Source organism: Grammomys surdaster, unplaced genomic scaffold (genome assembly GCF_004785775.1).
Source record: "Grammomys surdaster isolate TR1022 unplaced genomic scaffold, NIH_TR_1.0 137, whole genome shotgun sequence".
Lineage (NCBI taxonomy): Eukaryota > Metazoa > Chordata > Mammalia > Rodentia > Muridae > Grammomys > Grammomys surdaster.
This window is the reverse complement of record NW_021604595.1, coordinates 5,899,255-5,920,939: the sequence shown is the minus strand read 5'-3', so window position 1 is coordinate 5,920,939 and position 21,685 is coordinate 5,899,255. Positions and strand designations below refer to the sequence as shown.

Sequence of the window (21,685 nt, the reverse complement as noted above, 5' to 3'; positions counted from 1 at the left end):
TGTTCTGGTGGTCTTAGGTGATTCCTGTGAAAAGGTTGTTTGACTCCCAAAGGGGTCTTGACCCATGGGTTGGGTAATCTCTGGTCTAAGAGGTGCTAACTCCTGTCTCCCAGCCCACACCTCTATCCCCTCCCCCCATATTAGGTAACCCCCACCTCAGCTTATGACAGCGCAGGTTTGGTTCCCACAGCTTTTGCTTTGCACACATGATGATGTATATGTTCACTTTGCATACATGTTGGTATATACTGTCACTTTACACACATGCTGGTGTACGCTTTCACTCTGCACACACAAGGTTTACACTGCGAATACTCTCGGGTCTGGCCTGTCACTCAGCGCTAGTGTGTGTGGTTCACCTGTATTACTGTGCACAGTTGCACTTTGTATGTTGCAGATTTCTTATCCTCTCTGCTCTAGAACTCCTGGTGCATGAGTATGCTGCCATTTTTTCCCTACTTTAATGTGAATAGGTTTTATGTTTCATTTAAGGTTAAAGTTTCAGGTTTAAGGTTAAAGGTTCAGGTTGAAGGTTAAGAACACAGAGAGGCAAAATACTAAAATTAACTCCTATGAAGAGTAGACTTGGGCTTACAGCTCATGCTGGCCTGACTCCAAAGCCCAGGCATTTGGGCACCATGCTGTCTTGTCTCAGAAGAGCAAGGTTTGCAGGAGCTTCTTCCTATTGGGTAAAACGATATCTCGTGTGAATAATTGGGGAGTCTCTGGGAAGGAGACATTTGAACAGTATGATGTGGGTTCTCATCTTCCCATTCCTGTGGGATGATTGCCTTCACACATCTCTCTTGGCATCGAGTCCATCTGACAGATCTTCCATTCTCTGTTACTTTGATTGCCTCTTCCAATAGCCCTGTCAGGGTCTCCAGCACTGAGGAGCCAAAGCTGGAGAGGCACAGAGCACCTGAGACCTAGAGAGACACAGAGCACAGCGCATATGCTTAGAGCCTCAGCTGTGGCGAAGGTGAATGTGTCAATGGATTCACAAGTGACAGACTGGGGTGCGTGTTCCCAGTTACTTATGCATGCGCACATTCATGTTGTTGGCTCAGCTGTCTTCCCTGCTCACATTTCTCCCATGAATAGTCTATGATGCTATTACCAGATCCTTAGAGTGACCATGCCTATGTCCGATAAGTAGGCTAGCTGTATCCTCATTAGCACTCATACTGCCTGCACGTTTTCTAGAAGGAGAAGAGGAAAAAATACCTCAAAGGAATATTTATAGATGCAGCAACTATTAGTGGTTGATCTGCTGCTAACTATTTGCCCTCTTCAACTAAATAGAAAGTCAACACAGAAAGGACGGCAGCCCAGCACCCAGAGAACATATTGTAAGGCATCCTTTTTGGCCCGCACAACCAGAAATGACCCAAGAGACCACTCACAGATGAAGAGCCGAGAGACCACCTGTAGATGAAATTTGGGGACCTTAAGGAAGATTTCAGACCAGCTTGCTGCCCTGCGAATGGGCACAGAATCAGCTGAGGCCAAAGTCTGCGAGGTTAGCTGGTGGGTTCACAGATGATTATGAAGCAAATGCAGTTTTGTTGAGTTAGTGAGCACAGTTTGTTAAGATGACAGAAGGCCCTGGCTCAGCTAAGGTGGGAACCAGTTGTTTCATTTACATAAGCACTATGGCGGTGCCCAGGCACCCCGCCAGAAAGACCCACCTATGTCTCGCAGTGTCTGGGGAGATCCTTGGCTTTTCTCCTCTGCCTCCCATAAGAGGTGGAAGAGGCTTCTCAGAGACCACTGGCATTTGTCTGAAGCTGCCTCTCAGAAGATCTCAGACTTTAGAGCAGATAATTATGAAGAAAACTAGAAGTCCTTTCAAAATTCCTTTTTCCAGGACACTTTGCCAGACACTCTGATGCTGTGAGTCTAGTTTGGACAGATCTAATGATGCAGGCGGTCTCAGCATCACCTTACACAGACTCAGCGTCACACATCAAATTCCAACATTCTAGGGGCTGCCCAGAGAAACTAGACTTCACCAATGAAGAGGTTCCACAAGGAGAACAGAGATGAGAGAGGGGTGGGTGTCTCCAAGGCCCTGCCTCTGCCTGTGTTTTAGACTTGGGTCCACATTCCAGACCTTTGGAATAATGCCTTCTTCGTTGAGTAAATGAGTTCAAACTGTTTTCTAATCACTTCCAACCAAACATACCTTCCGAGTTTGGAGGCAAAGGCACAGAGCGTGGGCTTAATTTCCCCATATTCCTGTCTGCATCACAAAAAACATGAGCCTCAGTAGAGGAATCTTGGGCCGTGTTGGGGAGAATGGAGTCAGTGGTCACATGTGGCTACTGACTATTCCTATCTTAATGGAGGTGGTTGGGAATGACCATACAGAACTTAGCCCTGAAACCCACTGCAGCCCCATTCTGTCTGGAAAGACTGCAAGTCTATTTACCCAAATTCTGCAGCTCCATTTTCTTAGGTGGAATATTTACATGCAGCAAGATTTAATGGCAGCATTAAAGGGCTGCCATTCTAGCCGGGTAGTGGTGGTGCACGCCTTTAATCCCAGCACTTGGGAGGCAGAGGCAGGTGGATTTCTGAGTTCGAGGCCAGCCTGGTCTACAGAGTGAGTTCCAGGATAGCCAGGTCTACACAGAGAAACCCTGTCTTGGAGAAACCAAAAAAAAAAAAAAAAAAAAAAAAAAAAAAGAGGTGGGGGACTGCCATTTTGTTCTTTGATGCTATCTAGCTGAGCACGTGTCTGCTGAGGCAATCATTGGTCCTTAGGTCTCTGAGACATCATGAGCCACTGACTGCTGGGAATTTCCAGTCTCAGGAACTCAGTAGCAGCTGCAGGTAAGAAGATATTACAGTGTCACCAATCATAGCCTTTAGGGATCTTGACTAATGTAAATCTGGAGCCTTAGCTTGCCACACAAGAGGACTTCCAGGATGTGGCAGTATGAAGCAGTGTTGGCTTTTATTAAAAGAGATTTTAATATAGATTTTAAGCATTGGGTATTAAAACAAAGAGCTGTGGGCTTCTCCAAGGAGAGTCCGGCTTTGTTGTTTTTATCATTTTGGTGGCTCTTGATGCTTTTATCTTAAAGGGCACTCAGGAAGAGGCCCTGGGGTATTTCCTAGTGTCCTATAGGATGACAGCTGATAAGGTGAAACCCCAGCTCACAAAGCTTGCATGGGAAGCTAAGATGTTTTTAGTGTAAACAAAAAATTTTTGTCTTGTTTTTGTGAGATTCCCATAAAATACCTTGGAAAGGAAAAAGGCCATAGGGCCTAAGCATGGGTCGTTCGCTACTTTAATACTCTTCTTCGTATAAAAGGAATACTGTCTCTGTGGCGAATGGTAATTATACTGGAGTTGCTGATTTATAGCTGGTAAGAGGAGTCTTTGGAGTGAGTGGATCCCTTCCTTTCCCATGTCTTCTTAACTTTCTTTCCATCTCATTGGGGTCAGGCCAGGACCACCCTGGGGTATGGAGGTTTCTGATGAAGCCCTGTCAGCCTGCCCCTCAAGGTAGGAGGCAGAAGCCCCCTCTCTGCATGGGACCATCACTTACCCAGTCTTTCCTCCTTTCTTAACCTCAAGGAATTGTCATAGAGATTTGAAGGTAAGGGTAGGTGTAGGGAGTAAGTCTGATGCCTGACATTTCTCCCTGTGGGCACTGTCCTTTGAAACAAGGAAAAGTCAACAAAATACGCCAAGCCTGATGTTGGCTTTCAACCCTACTATATCCATCCCCCAAGGCAACAAACATTAGATAGCCTGGCAGCTTTTAGAAAGGGAAGAGCCAGGAAGAATGAGGGAGTGAGGGGCCTGCAGAGAAGGAAAGGAAGGACACGGGTTAAGTCTTCAAAGCCATTATCTTGATGCAAGATACTTGAGTGCCTTTCTGTATGACGGAGGAAGTACATATGTGCCATTAATTCACTGGCTTCCTGTTTACATCCCTGGGTTCTCAACTCTCTCTGCCTTCTGTACAAGGCACCGCAAGTTCCAAATCTGAGCAGCCGTCATACTCTGCAGAGTCAAGCTCTGCAGTGTGCAGGGGAGGCCAGCTAATCCAGCAACAGGATGATAGAGGTCAAAGGGTATTACATGAGGCTCTTCATTAACTGAAGAGCCGACAAATTTATGAAAATCGTGAATCAGTTAATCCATTACTCACGATGATTAATAGCTAATTAACACCAGGATGGAGCCTGACCCTACTTTTCATCTCCACTAAGTCTGAGTACCCATTTGCCGTCCCAGCTCCAGGGCAGAAAATGGACTGCATACTGACTCTGTGTTCAAGCTAGCCCAGTGAGGCAAGGCTAGTGGAGCAGATGAAAGGAACCGGCTAGTAATGGCAGGACTTCCTCAGAGGGTGTGTGCTCATTTTAAACTTTAGATTATGGGAGACGGAGAGATGGTTTAGTGGTTGAGAGTGCTTCCTGCTCTCACAGAGGGCCAGCGTTAGGTTCCTCGTGCCCACACAAGGCAGCTTGCAAATGCCTGTAACTCTTGAGCATCCAACCCCCACTGATGACTTCTACATGCACCCACACATGCACATATCGACACACAAAGACACATATGCACATCGTTTATAATAAATAAAATAAGTCTTTGTATTTCGGGAGTTATGGCTGCCACGAATTCTTACAGGTTGCCATTGCCTCGGTATCCTTTTGAATATAAATTAGATTTTCTCATTCTAGAAACAACACTCATTTCGACAGTTTCTAGTTCTTTTCTTGGTTCCCCAAAGTGATCAACTGGGTAGTTACCGTATTCAACCTATAGGACATCTGGATACAATTGACTTGCTGTCTGCTAACCATATACCCTATGTGGTCATAGGCAGGCATGCTGTAGTGACTCCTTCAGAGATAAAATATGTCTTCATAGAACTCATTACTGCTTTCCCTACCAGATGTGTCCAACTTTTTAATATTGGAACACAACATATTTATCCAGAAACCTCATATTTGATAACTACCTAATTGAAAAAATGTACAAAAATAATCTCATGTTTTAAGTAAGTTTGTGATTCATATAGCTCTGTGAGCCCCAAGTGGCCCAGGATGAACATGTCTAGATGGAACCACCAACTAGAACTTCTCTTAGGAATTCTGCTTGGATACAAATCTGGACCCTAGTAAATAGTAAATTTAGTTCATTCTTCTCTCTCCCACTTTTCTTCTCTCCCTATTCCTTCCCCCTTCCCTTTCTTCTCCCTTCCCTCCCCCTTCTCTCTTTCTTTTCCTCTCCTTGCTAGTTGAACATGTATGTGGCTTCTCCTCTCCACAGACCCTTTGAAGCGTGTTGCCTTCCCCTCTCTAGGATCTGTGAGCTGTGCACTGCTTCTATGACAGCATAAGTCTTGCTGAATTCCTTCCTCTGTGACTTACCTGACTGATAAATCCAACTATAACCCTTTCTTAGTCAGGGCTTTCCTGGAGAGTGGCTATTATCTTGGTAGGAATAAACTAGACAATTTAAAAAAAAAAAAAGCTGTAGGAGTAAACAAGCTTGCTGTGAGAGGAGTGCCTGGTCACAGCATTAGACACTTGTTTGACTGGATTTTAAATTGCCTGAAGGGGACACCTCTGGACTGGGCTGGGGGGGTGATTTTAGGGAAAAGCTGTTGATGGAGAAAGACCTAACATGAATGTGGGTGGCCTCATCTCCATGGGTTGGGTGCTTGGATTGAATAGAAAAGGAAAAACAAGGAGCCATGTAGGTGTCCATATTCCCAGATCTATACCTTCTGATCTGTGGACATATGGGAAAGCAGCCTTATTGTCCTGTTGCTGGTCCTGCTGCCATGGCCATGACGCTCCGATACTGTGCATTAGCCATTGATAGACTGGGCCACAGTAAATTCTTCTTCCCTTAAGTGGTTCCTTGACAAGTCGTGGTCACAATGATGAGAACAGCCACCAGTATAGATGCATTGTTTAGATCAATCTGAAGGTTTTGGGATGCTATTTAGTTTTGTTCTTCCAAGGATTACAATAGCATATACAGCCATAAAGACTGGTTGTCCCTTTTATAATACCATTAATCACTGGTGATTATTACCTAGATAATCAATATTTTGGATTGGGGTGATCTTATCCTCCCAGAGATTGTGGCAATATTTGTGGTTTTGATCATCATGGACAAAGGGATGTTTCAGGAATCTCATAGAGAAGGGTCTGGAGATCCGCTAAATGCCCTATAACAAAGAATCATGTGGTGTCAGGAGTGCAAAGCTGAGAAACTTTGGGCTAGATCTATTTACTCGTGTGGACTTGTAAAACATTCTCTAGTGCCATTGTTCATGTTTTATTAGCCAGAATAATCGTATAAAGGAAAACCTTCCTGCCCAACTATTTGGTTTCCCTGAGGTAGAATTCATGCGGCAAATGTCAGTAAATGTTTCATTCTTTCATTAGCCAGTTTCCAAAATAAGGAGGCAGTTCCCTCAGTTCTTTTGCTAATAACCAATGGGCTTCTTTTTCTTTTTAAGAGTCACTCAACTTGGAATGGAAACATGTCCACTAGACATGTTTCACTTGGTCTGATAGGTACTGATGCCTAAATGATCCTATCTGAAGAGTGCAGCCTACCTGGTCAGTCCCTGAGGCTTCTCGGTGTGCCCATGTACCCTAGCCTTCTTCACAAAGTTTGCTTGCATTCTCTAATCTCACCCCTGTGCTTACTGTCCTCAGTGGAAACTAGTCACTTTTTCAAGGAGATTCCTGTGAGTGGCATTTAGTTGTTACCATTTTTGTCCTAAGGAGACTCACACATTTTTAAGATATAAATATCCCTTAAAAATGTTATATTTTTCTCTCAGAAGGGAATTTTATGAGTTATATTTTACACATAGGAAAACTGAGGCCTTCAAGAGAGTGGCTTTGTCCTGACCCAGATGTAAAGCAAATGGGAATTTTGAAAGTAAGCAATGAGAGTTTTGCTTTCTTAATCTTTAGATCTGGGTGGGGACAGATGGTCTCAAAAGCTCAATAATGAGAGGTCTAAATAGATCAGAGTGGGAGGACCAGAAAGGCATGGCGATGCTAGAACTGGTGGATGATCCTCCAACCAACATGAGGGCCTTCCAAGCCTTTTCTCCTTTATAAATACAGCACTAGTGGGTGTGGACCAACCTTGCCTGTAGAAAAATAACACCCATAGGCAAAGACTTCTGCAGGGAAGGGTGTCTGTGAGGATGACAAGCCCCAGAAGAGTATCAACGTTATCAAACGTGTTGGGAAACAAAGGCATTTTCTTTGATAATTAAGATCAAAAGGTGGTTCGATGGCTCACATCTTTAATCCCAGTACTTTGGAAGGTCATTGTGAGTTAGAAACCAGCCAGGGCTGTACCAAGTTCCAGGCCAGACTGAACTACATTGTCAGAACCCCACCTACAAAAAGGAAGGGGAGGAACAGGAAAGAAAAAAGATCATATATATCATATAAAATTTTAGTAATGAAAAATGTATATGATATATGAATGATAATAAAGCCAGTTGTTAAAGTCGAGTTGTTTTGTATTTCTCAGTGACATCCTCTAATACTCTGACAAGGCAGAACCCCAGACTGTTGTCATGAAGAGATAAAAACAATACAGTGGCCATTTCATGTCCCATCCTCCTCATGACATCCAGTGAGCTGCCTTCTTCTAGACTTGGGGTAACATATACCAAGGCAGTTTAGGGGAAGAAGTGATAAATGTCCATCACCATCACAGCAGGAAAGCACAGCAACAGGTAGGCCAGAGCAGCGTGCTGAGAGCTCTCATCTGAACTGCAAACAAGAAGCAGAAGAAGCGAATGGCGATGGTGTAAACTCTTAAACTCCACCTCCAGTGACATACTTCCTCCAATAAGGCCATGCCTCCCCAAACAGCATCACCAACTGGGGACAAATTAATCAAAAACATGAACCTATGGAGGATATTTCTATTCAAACCACCACAGTCACCCAGCCAGTGATAATTGTCAGCCATTCAGACAATGACTACTGTTAAGCAGCTAGACTCACTAAGACATCATCACAAACCTTCTGACCTAACTTATGGATCTCGGAACATATTGCATGGAGTCTGCCTGCTTCCCTTCCTTCTCAACTCCTACATGTCCATAGTTTTCTCTCTCTAGCATGATCTATTAAATGTCTTTGAGTTCTGGTTGCTTCTTTCTCCTAGAGCAGGATTTCCTCCTCAGCCTTTGCCTGACCTCACCATCCAGCCACCCTGGCTCACTTATAAAGTATATACCACATGTAAGGCACTGCAGTAAAGGCAAGCTAAAGCAGGAGGCATGGCAGTGGTTATCCCTAGTGCAAAGCAAGAAATGGGTATGCTGGAGAAAATGCAAAAGCAACAATGATGTCATCAATTTGGTTTTTGTATTGCCACTCAATCAAGGCAATCTTAAATAATGTTAGCAGTGAAAATTATTCCCTGTGAGCATTTTTCTTCTCCATTTCCCACCACTGGAACATTTATGACTGGAGATAAATCAAATACTTCATGGTTCTTACCCTCAAGTTGCCAGTCGCCTCACAGAGAAGGACAGCAGCTTGAGGAAGTGATAAAGTAGGGATTTCCATCTCAAGGGAAGGGTTGGCTGAGGAGATGTTAGTGGAACTTCACAGGACCAGATCTGGGATTGAGCCAGGTAATGGAGGAGGAACAGACCCACAGCAGCCCTGAGGCAGGACACGTACTGCAGCTGGGAGACAACAGTCCCTGTGACAGGCCTCAGGATGCACCTGGGCAGGGATGCGCACCAGCAGAGGAGCTGACAAGCCTGACAGAAATCACTGCCAGGAGAACCTTTGTCCCAGTGCTAATGATGAAAAGACAAGACATTCCTTTTATTCCTTACAGCCTTACTGTACTATAATTAAAATTCTGTATGTATTGGCTTCTTTTCTCGCTTGACACCAGGAGCAAATGCTACACAAGAAGCAACTGAAGGAAGGATTTTGGTTCGTGGTTTGAGAGGGGACATTCCATCATGATGGGAAAGGCATGGCGGCTACTGAAGCAGCTGGGTCCGTGACAGCAGAGGTGTGAGGCCGTTAGCTCACGACTCAGTGGAGCAGGAAGCAGAGAGCTCAGGCCAGAAACAGAGCCAGTCTGTAACCCTCAAATCCCACCCTAGGCTCCATGTGGTGATGGTGTCACAGTGCCACCATCAGGGACCAAGGATTTTAACACATGAGCCTGTGGGGAATGCTTCACACTCAAACCAAAACACTGTAGAGTTTACCCATTTGAAGTAAATTATTCGGTGGCTTTTAGTCTATTTACAGCACTAAGTCTCCATCAGCACCAGTTTTGGATTCTCTTCCTTATTCCAGAGAGAAATCCTGTATCACTTAGCTAGATGTGATGTAACAGAATAGAGAAAGCATGAGAAAATTTGGATTTTTTTTGTTGTTGTTGCTTGTTTTGTTTGTTTTTTCGAGACAGGGTTTCTCTGTGTAGCTCTGGCTGTCCTGGAACTCACTCTGTAGACCAGGCTGGTCTCAAACTCAGAAATCTGCCTCTTCTGGGATTAAAGGTGTGCGCCTCTACTGTCCAGTGGGAATTTTTTTTTATATTGAACATACTGTTCTCACAACTACCACTGCCCAATATCTAGCATGACACACACAGATCCAAATCCATCCATCTGTCCATCCATCTTCATGATGCATGTGTAGGGTCCTACCTGCAACCCAGGGTCTCCATTCTTCACCAGTGGCAGCCACACAAATGCACCTACTTGCACACTAGCCCTCCCAAACCCGGACCCTGTGTTCCTGGCAGGGAACACTTGAGGAAATTTAGCTGAGATGGCCTTTACCTTTGACAAGTTCACACATCTGGGCTTTATTCTCTGGGGACTGGACTCCACAGCTCTACCCTTAGATTTCTCACCTCTGGGCTTGTTCATTATTCCTGAGAACTAATTGCCTTCCCCTCCAAATCTTCATTCTTTACCTACCTACCCCACCAAACCATCTACTTTTCCTTCCTCAAGATGGACAAGGTCAAGTAGTCCCCAACAACCATAATGTGATCCCATGAAGTACTTAATAATGACAGAATTCATTGAAAGTCTTCCTAGACTCAGACAGAAAAGAAAGCATCTTTCTCATTTTGGAGATGGGTGCTTTTGTGCTGTTTCTGAGCCTATACCACACACAATGGAACCCTCACCTTGCAGTGGAAGGCTGTACCACTGCCTGCCATCAGTGAGAAGTGCTCCAAGCACACAGGGATGCCTGCTTCTTACCTCCCAACAGATCTATGGGCAGGACTAATAGAGCATCTCTGGAAGGTCAACCAATTCCCAAGCTCCCTGTAACTTTCTCCCTTGCCACACTTCGCTTGGGACTTACATCTTCACGGCCAGAGTTTCTTCTCTGGATCCTGGCTTTTTTATCAGAAAGATAATAGCTTTTCTAGAAGTCTTGCTGAGTAGGCAGCTTCATCCGTTTCCTGTTGCCCTGACAAACTACTACAGGCAGGGAACCTATGAGTAATAGAAGTTCATCTGGCCCTTAAGGCTCTGAAGGCTGAGAAGTCCAAGAGCAGGACACTCACATCTGGTCAACATCTGTTGAGTCTGAGAATCTGCATAGTGTGTTGTAAGGGTGACATGGAGACAGAGCCACTGATATCATCCTGAGGACCTCACACCCATGACCTCATTGAATGCTAATGATCTCCTAGAGGCTCTCCCTCCAAACACCATTAACATATAAAATTGGGGCTTACATTTCTAATAAAAACATGGATATTTCCAGGCCATAGCAGGAGGTATCACTTCTAATCTGTTGGCTACTTAAGAATTTGTAATGTTTCTCCTATCAACAAAAACCCATGGCTGCTGTACAAGACAGAAGGAAAATGGATGCTGGGACTGAGACCTGCAAATGTTGAGTTGATGTGTTTCTGATCTTGTCACCTCACCTCTAAACAGAAATCCAGTTTCTCTGGCCTCTCAATATGCAGCTGGCACCACATCCAAGCCTGGCTGACTCTCTCCTGATCACCAAGCTCTGGTGGACTAAAGCACCATCCAGACCCTCTCTATTGGCCATGAGCTGAGTTCACAGTCCCATGGGGAGTTGCTAGGCATCCCACCTGACCTGACTGTAGCCATCTTGAGCCATTAAATCTGTTCCTATTAAGCCCTGGACAACTTTCCTTACATGACTCTACAGCCATCAACACAAAGAGTGTGGCTGGTGTCCTCGATACTACGTGGGATAAGCCAGGTATGTCCTGACTTGGATAAAGTCCCTTTTGTCCTGACAGTAGATAAGCCTTTCCTTCTGAGTCACAGGAGCCAGCTGCTCTTGCTTGCACCCAGCCCCACACATCTGTCGTCAGTCCCCTTCATTACACCCTGTCTGCTTCCCTTCAGTCTCTGGCTCCTTGGATCCAGTTCTCATGGCCTGGGGCCAGGGGAGAGGTGGGTCATTTTATTAATTTTGCTGCTGGCAAAAGTCTCTGCTTTGGGAAGAGTTTTTTTTTTTTTAAAGGCCCAGAGATACGCTAGGCAGCCTCCTGTCTCTCGGCTTCCCAGCACTCACTGAACTCCAGGCCTTCATGAAAGAGCATCTAATGTGTCTGTTTCCAGATGTGCCATGTGCCCCCTTTGCAGAAACCAGACTCACAAGGACTCTAGCATAAATTAAGTCTTAATCACCATTAGGAGATGAGTGGGAAGATCTGAGCAGCACTAACCAGGGGGGTGGGGGATGGGGAACAAAGCGGGATTGAGGAGATGGAAGAAACAGATCCTCTTTGATACAGTACAAAGTCTAGCAGAAACACCCAAGTTCACAGAACTTGGCACACACGCACCTGCCTTCCCCTCCATTCCCTTTGGTTAATGGGCCCAAATGGTCTAGAAAGCTTGGTTGTATGATAGGAAGGTTGGCCATGTGATATTTTTCCAAGAGAAAACAGTGTAGGAGGGTTCAGCTACCCACCCCAAGAAGCCCTGCTCCTGAGGCTTGGTCAGTGAGGGTTACATAATGTTAAACCTTTCATCCCTCCCTTTCATGTTAAACCCCACATATCTTATGTTGCTAAGAAGAACACAGCGCGTCTGTGCCCCTCAAGTCAACTGGGGTCAAGCTGCCCAAACTCTTGGAAGATTAAACAAGAGGAAACCTGTCTAAATATAAAGCCATCTTGAGTTTTCAGCAAATACCCTTCAAAACTGTGACTCCTAGAGAAAACTGTAATAGTATCTGAGAAGTATCAGGTACTGAGGAGAATGCCGGTTTCCAGGATTCTGGCTTGTAGACCTGGATTCTAAATTAGGCAGAATACTTCATGCCCATCCATTGGCTGCCTCAGCTAGGAAATGAGGATTTAAATTAAGGGAGATTAAAATCCACTTCTGTCCCCGATTCTATGTGCTCAAGTGCAATGAAGCACATGGATCTTTCTGCATGAATTCTCTTCGAAAATATGAATCAAAGATGCTCATGATAATGACGGTCGAGTGGTTACCGGGAGCCCTTACAGAGCACTTTAACCTGTTAACTCTTAATCCTCTCAGCAATTCTGTTATGGAGTGATATTAACATCACAAATCTAGTAATGAATTAACAAGAGAATGGAGAGATAAGTAGCCAGCCACTGTGTTTCAGCTCAGGTAGTCCCAGCAAAGCTCCAATTTAATAAGCACAGAGCTAAACTTCCATCTCCCTTCCTCTACCACATCCCAGCAGACTCTTCCGGGTTTTCATTGTTAGATAACCGGCAACCCCATCCCACAAGCCATCCAGGCAGTACACCTTTACTGTCCCCCCACATCCAAGTCACCACAAGACACGCCATCTTTCCTTCCAAATAGATAAGGAACTATAGCCTCTCGCTACCTGAAGTGTGTCCACTCCATACCTATACTATATACAGTCTGGATGGTTACAAGAGCCTTCTCGTTGGTCCTCCTGCCCCAAGCCTTCTGCTCCACCCTCACGTGCACAACCTTGCCTCTCTGTAGTAGCAAGGATGCTTGGTCAATGAACATATATCATCTCTGTACTCAGAACTTTTCAGTGGCTGCAGCTGAAATCCAAAGTCTTTGACCTATGATGTTCTCCAAGAAGTCCTTCACTTTCCACCCCTCCTGCACTCCCAGCAGCTTCATTTGCATGACACTCATTTGCATGACACTCATTTGCATGGCTCTCATTTGCATGACTCTGCCCCCATCTCAGCCACACCTGCCCACTCATCTCCCTCAAGCAGACCAGTCCCTCCCTCTCTCAGACTTCCCTGGCCTGCCCTTTCCTCACACACACTAACATCATTCATCATTTCCTGAACTCTGAACCTTCCTCTTCTGACCAGGTAAAGTAACACCTCCCCCATGTGCCTGTGTCCTCCTGGTTTGGTTTACCTTGGTTTATTTTCCTCCTCGGTGTGTGTCTATGTCCGACATGTATTATATGATATGCTTATTTTCGTTGCCATTTGCTCCCCCCAAAGCTAAGCTCTAGAAGGACAGACTGGTTACTGTGTTCACCACTAAATCCCCAGGGTCAGGAGCAGTGTCTGGTGACATTCAAAAACCCCACTCGACAGACAAAAGTGGTCTCTGCTATCTAAACAGAATTCTTTTTGGAAACGTGTGTGTGACTGGCCAGTTTTGGCATAGCAAGGGCCCATGTTCTCTTGCATTAAAGGAGGGAAGAAATGCCTTTTGTATGTCACCTGTGTTCTTTAATTACCTATAACACAACCCACTGTGGACTTCTGAATGATACAAGGCATTTAAGCCACCAATTACCTAATCATCTGACTCTTAATGAACTCATTAGTGAGTCTGTTTGTGACAGTGCGGACTATGGCGGAAGGGATTACATTAGGTTCTCCTACACCAAGGCGAATCGCAAACCGGAATATAAACAAACAATAAAGCGATTTGTTAAAGGCAGATAACGAGTACAATATAATTATGAAAATAAACTTTTAAAAAGCCATTTACTAACCTCCAAGCTACCTGTGAGAGATGGAAAGTGCTGTTCCTCTTACAATTAAGGCAGGGAGAAGTCAAACAGCGCTGAAGGGTGTGGAGCGAATCCCAAGGCACGCTCATTTCCCAGGTGAGGAATTTTATGCTCATTAGCAGGTACTTTTCAGTTCTTGGCGTTCGGGAGTCTTGGGTAGACGACTGTGAATCACCATCAGAAGCCATCAATGAGGCAGTGGAATGAAAACAGCAAACATTCAAAATAGACATCTGCTTTAACCACATGACGAGATAATTAATTATCCACACTGGGATAATTTTGACAGTGAGAGGAAAAATAAACAAACACTATATAATTTTTAAGGGTGCATTTGTAGATTGACAAATTGGTTCCACTAATGGTGGGTCTATAAAATCATTTAAGTCATAAATCATTGTCAAACAGAAAATCGTTTCTCAAAATTAAAAGGGTGATGCACGTTAAAGCAAAAGTTTTAGAGTTTATTAGATTGGTTTTTTCTAGATTAAGAACAGTGTGAAGCAGAATCTCATCCCTGGTTCCTAATCACCTATTCTAACAGTTGTATGGTCCTCTCCATATCTGATAACATACTGTTGGTGTTTTTTTTTTAAAGGATATATTGCAACACATGGGTAAGTTTCATACAATTACCTACAGTCTTTTTCAAAGATGAATTGTGTGTTTTGTATGAAGTCACTGACACTCAGTGGATTCTTCTGCTCATAAGTATTTATAAAGAAAAACTCTCTTTACCACCCTGGGTGGTACTAGGATCGAAGCTATCATACCTGTCAGGAACAAGCTGTACCTCTGGACCACACCCCCAGCAGGAAAACATTGTCTCTCCAAGTGCTAAAGCAGCTCGCGAACTGAGAATTCACCTCACAGAACAGAGGACAATCTCAGTTCTCACTTGTCTTATTTTTTAAAACTGAAGAGATTTCAATCCAAGTCTCTTCAAGGGCATTGTCTTTTTTCCATTTCGCCCCAAACTTGTGATCCTCCTGCCTCAGCCTCCATAGTACCAGATACACACCACCCTCCCAGGCCCTTGCTTGCGTTGTCATTGGAAGAAACAGCTCTAAGAAATAAGCTGTGGTTTACTCTGGAGCAGATGGGAGTGACAGTGGCTAGGAATGTTCATTTAGGGTTCCACAAATATACTGTTTCAATGAAGAAGCAGTTTTGTGGTGTTTTAATAGTAAGAGAACAAAAAAGTTACAAATCCAGGAATTTTAAAAGGCGATTCGTAGCAACATCAGAGGAGTGGTTTCCAGTAAGGAAATCTTTCCCCGAGACCTCAAATGCGGCCTGATGGCATTCTTAGCTTTGGGGTTGATAGAAGCTTGCGGTCTGCTAAGTTAATAGATTCCAAAAGGCTTTTTTATCCGCTAATCACAGGATGTTAGTGTTGACACAGGGCTGGACAAGGATAAGCTATTTAGTGGGCTCTCACTAGCCCAAGGTAGGGTACAATTAGACTCTGGACCTGAAACATTCCAACTTCACCACAAAGTCACCTCAGCTCTAAGTCAGGCAGCCTCCGCTGGCGCAGCTTCTTTCCAGGAATTCTCATTCAAAATCCTGAGAGAGTTTCTCTGCAAGTGATTTATAAAGAAGGGCTTATCAAGTCAGCTATCTATTTATGATGTCTAAAACAGTTTTGCCCAATTTAGATGCCAAAAAGAAAAAAGAAAAAGAAAACCATAGGCATTCTCTGTTTTATTCCATTCTAATTTAGAATTCATTTCATTGCAGACGAAGTGTCAGCAATAAATCAAGTTATTGCAAAGCAACATTAATCCCAAATTTAAATGATATCATTCGTTCCACACTTCCTTTGGTTTCCTATGTAGAAACCCTTTTTAAGATCAACTTAAAAGAAACAAGTGTCACTGTGGGTTGTTGGGTTTTTTTAAAAAAAAAAAAAAAAAAAAAAAACAACAACAGAATTTGGTTTTTCCCAGCTGCTTCTGCTGACTTCTTCCCTCCTCCTCCCCTCTTCCCCTCCCCCTCCTCCTTCCCCAGACACCAGAAGTTCTGTTTTCAACAATTACATTTCCCTAAAAGCTTAAAGGAAGGGCTGAAGTTCTTTGGCTCACAATACAGCTAATCCTTGTTTAAGGATTACCAGCTGACAGGAAAAAATGCAAACAATATTTAGAGAACTCATTTATTTTTTTTAAAAAAAAAAAGAGTAAGAGGGTCAGTGCTCACTGTGGTCTGCTGAGGTTGATTCACGGGGTAGCCTTTCAGGGAGGACCCACATTTCTGAAATCTAAGAGGAGGCAGGAAAAGCAAAAAAGGCTTATTCTGCCATGTGCAGTGTGTTTTCAGTGGCGTATCATCTCAATCACAAATATTTTATAGTTCGATTTCTCTGTGTATAAATAGAAATGTTTATGTCTGTCAACTGTGGCTTCTATTTGGTTAGGAGACTCTCACAGCTGATTCGGGTGCAATTATAAACTATGAATACACTGTATCCAGCTCCAAATTGTTTGTTTTCCATGGATTTCTTAACTTAGTAATAACACTCTCTCCCACTTTGCTGTGCGTCCTCAAAATCCGCGTCTCCGTTACACTTGTCTTGAGTTGTTTATCGGCTGCCTTTCTTTGAGAGAATGAACTTCCAAAACCTTTACTTTGAGCCGGTGACTTGAGTGGGAGACAAAAGTCAAAACATTGTTTCAACTAATTGGTTTTCTCATGAAGAAAGTGATCTCAACAAGTATTGCTTAACCATGTGTGAAGTTCTGTGAATGGAGCCGTGTGATCATACTAGCAGCACAAGAAAAAAAAAATAGATAAGCAAAATTAACATGGGAGAATACTCTTTTTTTTTTTTATATGAGAAAGTCATACTTCCCGGCATAGCAATTATAAACATATTGACACATGTAAAAAGTAATTTTTAGATAACTTTAAAAAAAAAAAGAACTTGTCTTCTGAGTTTATATATGGTCAATATGTCGCTACAAGCCCTATCCATGCCAACTGACAATAAGTGTGTGGATAAGAGTCACATTCACCATCCAGTTTTGAGAATTGGTTATTTAAGATTTAAGTTTTTATTAAAAATGCATTCTTTGTTTTCAGTTGAAAGAGTTTGTGTATGTGTTTGTTTTGCAAAAAAAAAAAGCAAAGTAAAACAAAACAAGTTACAAGGGGGATGGGGATGAAGAGCTGGTTCTGATGGCAAAGCACTGGGCATGCATCCGAGGAGTTGAGTTTGCAACCCCAGCATACACAGCTGAGCATGGTGGCATGTCTGTAAACGCAGAACTTCGAAAGAGAAGAAGGCAGAATCCCTGGAGGTCAGTGAGAGACTTTGTCCAAAAAAATAAGGTAAAGAATGAGAGATGAAGACACCCAGTGTTGACTTCTGGCCTCCATGTATGCGCACACATGAACATGTAGACACACACACACACACTCTCTCACTCATTCACAAAGTCAAAACAAGGAAAGAAAATCTACATCATTGTCTACATAAATAAGATACCTACATAAATAAGATTATCTATATAAATAAGTATAGCCATCCCCTGTCATCTGCACATTGGTTCCAGCTTTCCCTCTGTACCAAAACCTGTGACTGTTCAAGCCCTGGGTCATGCTTTGTTAGTCTCTATTATAATCCTTCCTCACTCAATTGGTTCTGTTCCTCTCGAGACCCCAGACTGATACACTGGCCTTGGACAAATGAAACAGACTCCCCTCTGAGCCCTCCAGAAACAATGAATTGGGCCAGCATCCAGTCTAACCTCTGCAAGCCTGAAGGGATACATTGCTATAGTTTTAAGCTATCCATTCCATGTGGCATGCAACGGCAACTGTGAGACACCAACGTGCAGCCCGCTCTCCTCAGAGGAGTCCTCACAAGTCCAATTTGGTTTTGACTTACACTGTAGAGAGCCACATCTCTCTGGCTTGGCAAACTGATTGTACAATTTTTAAAATATTTAGACTTCCCTGGAACTGGCCTGACATAGTAGCAGTCTTGGCATCTTTTTCTGTAACACAAGGGATACTAAAGGATACAGATATCTATGGTTGTCTTGGGGACAGGGCTACTGGTGATACATCAGACTTTCTATGTAGCCGTTCCCCAAGTCCTAAAATACCTCTCTCCCAGATTCCACTTTCCCTTGGGAAATGAATGGATAAATAGCTTCATCAGACATCCACGACTTCCTAAAATGTCCAGGAACTTGTGTTTTCTGATCATCTCCAAATTCCTTTGTCTACTTTAGACACCCTATTAATCCTCCAAAATGTACCTCATAGAGACAGGAAATTTGAGGGAGAACATTCTGAAGGCCTAAGAAGAATGGAGAAGAATGCTGCATGATACCTGCAGGTGACAGTTTAGCATTGACCTTTAACCTTAGACGCCATTCCTAAGACACTCTGGACTTATCCTCTCAAACCTCCTTTACCTTCCTGTTGCTCGTCTGCCCTATCTAATGCTCCCTTCTCTCTGTTCCCTAACAACACAAGAGCGTGTTCACTGGCCTTCTGAAATCTCATTCTTTGCCCTTGGACATGCTACTTCACCTTTACATGTAGCAGTCTCTTCATGTGGAAAAGAAGTGTGATAACATTCTGCCTAAAACGTGGAACAAGGTTTAAAAAAAAAGGAATAAATCAGCAATAGCAGTTATACTCCCCCATGGACCTCAGAAACATCAGGCTGAAGGAGAGACAGCACACGCAAGAGGTCACGTGTCAGATGAGTTCATCTATAAGGAATGAACAGAGGAGGTGAATCCAGAGAAACTGGAAGCAGACTGGGGTGTACCAAAGAAAAGAAAGATAGGAAACAAGAGGGACTTCTCAATGGCTTAATGAGTCAATATATATTATGTTCACTCCAAAAAGGTAAAAGTTGTAGACCCAAACAGCTGAGAATCATAACTTCTATAGAGGGTCAAAGATGGTCCCCAATCCAGAATGACTGGCATTCTTTAAAGAAGCAGGGATTTGGACACAAAGATGGACATAGGGATGACAGTATGCTGTACACAGGACAGTTGTTTTAAGATGAAGCACTGGCGATGCAGCCAAGTGCCAGTGGTCACCAAGACTGCTGTCCATGCTGGAAGCAAGACAGGCACATAGAGACTCCCCGCAGCCTCAAAGGTCTGGTCCTGAAGCAGCTGTGGTTCCTTCTGTTATTTGAAGTCTCCAGGTTTACAGAGTTTTGTTCCAGCAGCCATGGGGAGCTAGAGCAAAGGATGTGCAGTTTCCTCTGGGGATGATGGAAATGCTCTAAAACTAGACAGAGGGAGAGCCACGTGTTGGGACCATACTGAGTGTCACTGGCTTGTCCATTCTCAGTGGCTAAACCTAATGTAAATTTTGTCTTAATAAACATGTGTGTGCTTATATGCATGTTCATGAACATGAGTACATGTGTGCACACACACAAATGTACATATGCATGGGCACTCACATACACACATTGTACACACACACACACTTGCATACACACATACACACACTATACACACATACACACACTGTATACACATATACACTTGCATACACACACATACACACACTGTACACACATACACTTGCATACACGCACACACACACACACACACACACACACACACGTATTATAGTGAGGTGCTGAGAGCTATCAGTGGTTCACCCAATAGGAACTTAGACACCAACCCTGCAATGTAGACACCATTCAATGAGTGATGTAATATTTTCCAGTCTTCCTACCAACTTTCCACTGTTCGACATCAAATTAGGAGCAAGCAATTGTTTCCCAAAGACATGTTCTTCTTATGCAGAAACTTAGAGGTCTCTCCTGCTAATCTGAACCATTGAAGATGACTATGACACATTTTATATCAACTCATTTTTCCAGAGGTTTCCCATCCAGATGGATTGTACCCCCAACCCCACCCTCTACCACCCTGTTCATACCCCAAACCTGTCACCAAGTATTCACAAAAATCATATTGGGCCAAGTTTATAAAGACTTCAGCTATTTCAGCCTCAGCCTGTAGAGAATCTGCCAGTAACAACAAGCCTACTTTACTACTAGGAGCAGACAGGCAGTTGTCTTTCTTCTGGTTGTCCAAATGGCATTCAGACACCTAATCTGAGACACCAGGTTCCAGCGGCAGATTCATGGACAATCTATTAAAATAACTGCATAGCCAGGAAACCTAAAGAAGGTCTTAAAAGCCCACAGGGAATCACTGGCTCCATTCAAAGGTGTCTTGATTTTCCCCGTTCCTCCTCCACATAATAGGAGCACAGGAAGCTTTGCTCTCTACTGAAAAGCCAGCCATGGAGAGATTCGTTGTTTTGTGAAGTAGGAAATCGATCACAGGAGGAAAGGGAAGGGAAAATATTGTGCAAGGGAACTAGAGCGATGGAAGGTAAGATTTGAGGAGACACGTTAGACTGCAATAGTCAATTTGAATCAAGCACACCATAGATTTGGGGCCTGCATTTTGATACTATATGCTTCAAATTACATCTCACAGAACCGCCGTTAATATGGTACTCACATGTCAACACGGTGTGTCTTTGGTAAAGCTGCCTTCTCCAGTTATTCATATTTTATTGTTTTTATACTGGGTGCCACCGGAGATCAAGAGGGGAAGTGAGCGCAAACTCTTAGCCAGGCATCTGGCAGCAGCTCCAGGCACTAGCTGCAGCCAGATCCATCTCACACCAGATATGTATGTCTGAGTTGTTTTCTTCTCCACCAGCATTCCTCCGGAGTCTCCCTGTCTATATAGGAAGAGTTAACCCCACAGTCAGATGCTACTAGAGGAACAATGGAAAATACTGTTTCCCAAACAACAGCAAAAGTTCAAGAACTATGTGGAACACAGGATTCTCGTCACCACACTAACAGGCTGCCAGGGGAAGATTTCTCCTCACTTTCACCTGTTATCACTACCACAGAATGGAGGCTGCATTTGTAAAGAAAAGGGTTGTGTGTGTGTGTGTGTGTGTGTGTGTGTGTGTGTGTGTACTGTCAAAGATAAATCAGGTGAGAAAGTCTCTGAGTCAGACTAATAATGATGGCTATAAAGTAACTCCCAGCACACACAGGCCAAGTCTTGCACAGAGTAGTCTATGGAATTTACCAGTTCTAATCCTTCTAACCACCCAACAGGGCAAATGTCATTATCTCCATTTTGCAGATGATGTAACTGAAGAAATGGGGAACATCGCCAAGCTTGTGGGTTGTTTATTGGAGCCAGCAGCCAGCCCTCTGATTTAGGTTTGTTTATCTGATTCCAAACCCATGCTGTTGATTATAGGGTTGTCTGCCCAAATGCAAGTTTTCCCATACCTGCTGGCCATTCTCCCCACCCCCACCCCCACCCCCTGGTGAATCCAGGTTCTTTTTGTGACAGGAGATGATTTTGTTACAGTTTGGTGTGACTAGCTCTGCTGGGCTGACATGAGCAGGGGCCTCTTTTGGATAAAGGTGGTAGGCAAGTGTGCTTGCTGGCTAGGACTTAAAAGCCCAAGAGTTATAAACAAGTGACTATAGTTATTGCAAAGACAAATAATAAAAAATGGAGCGCCTGAATGTATTGGAAGGGAAATCTGGGTGCCCTGCAGTCAAGATATAATTGCTAAAAAGAGGAAATCAGAGGTTGGAAGGGATAGAAAAACCCAACCCACAACCCTGAAGTCTAAG

At 43.7% G+C, this 21,685-nt stretch overlaps 1 long non-coding RNA gene across 2 annotated transcripts in view; it reads right to left on the bottom strand.

Moving 5' to 3' along the window:
- Window positions 1–21,685, bottom strand: part of LOC114617672 — an 81,788-nt gene that overhangs the window by 26,509 nt on the left and 33,594 nt on the right. Inside the window, exon 2 of one of the 2 annotated variants that reach the window (XR_003710836.1) lies at window positions 13,993–14,174. This is a non-coding gene — a long non-coding RNA (uncharacterized LOC114617672). The remainder of the gene's footprint in view (window positions 1–13,992; window positions 14,175–21,685) is intronic. The other variant, XR_003710837.1, reaches the window with a different exon arrangement.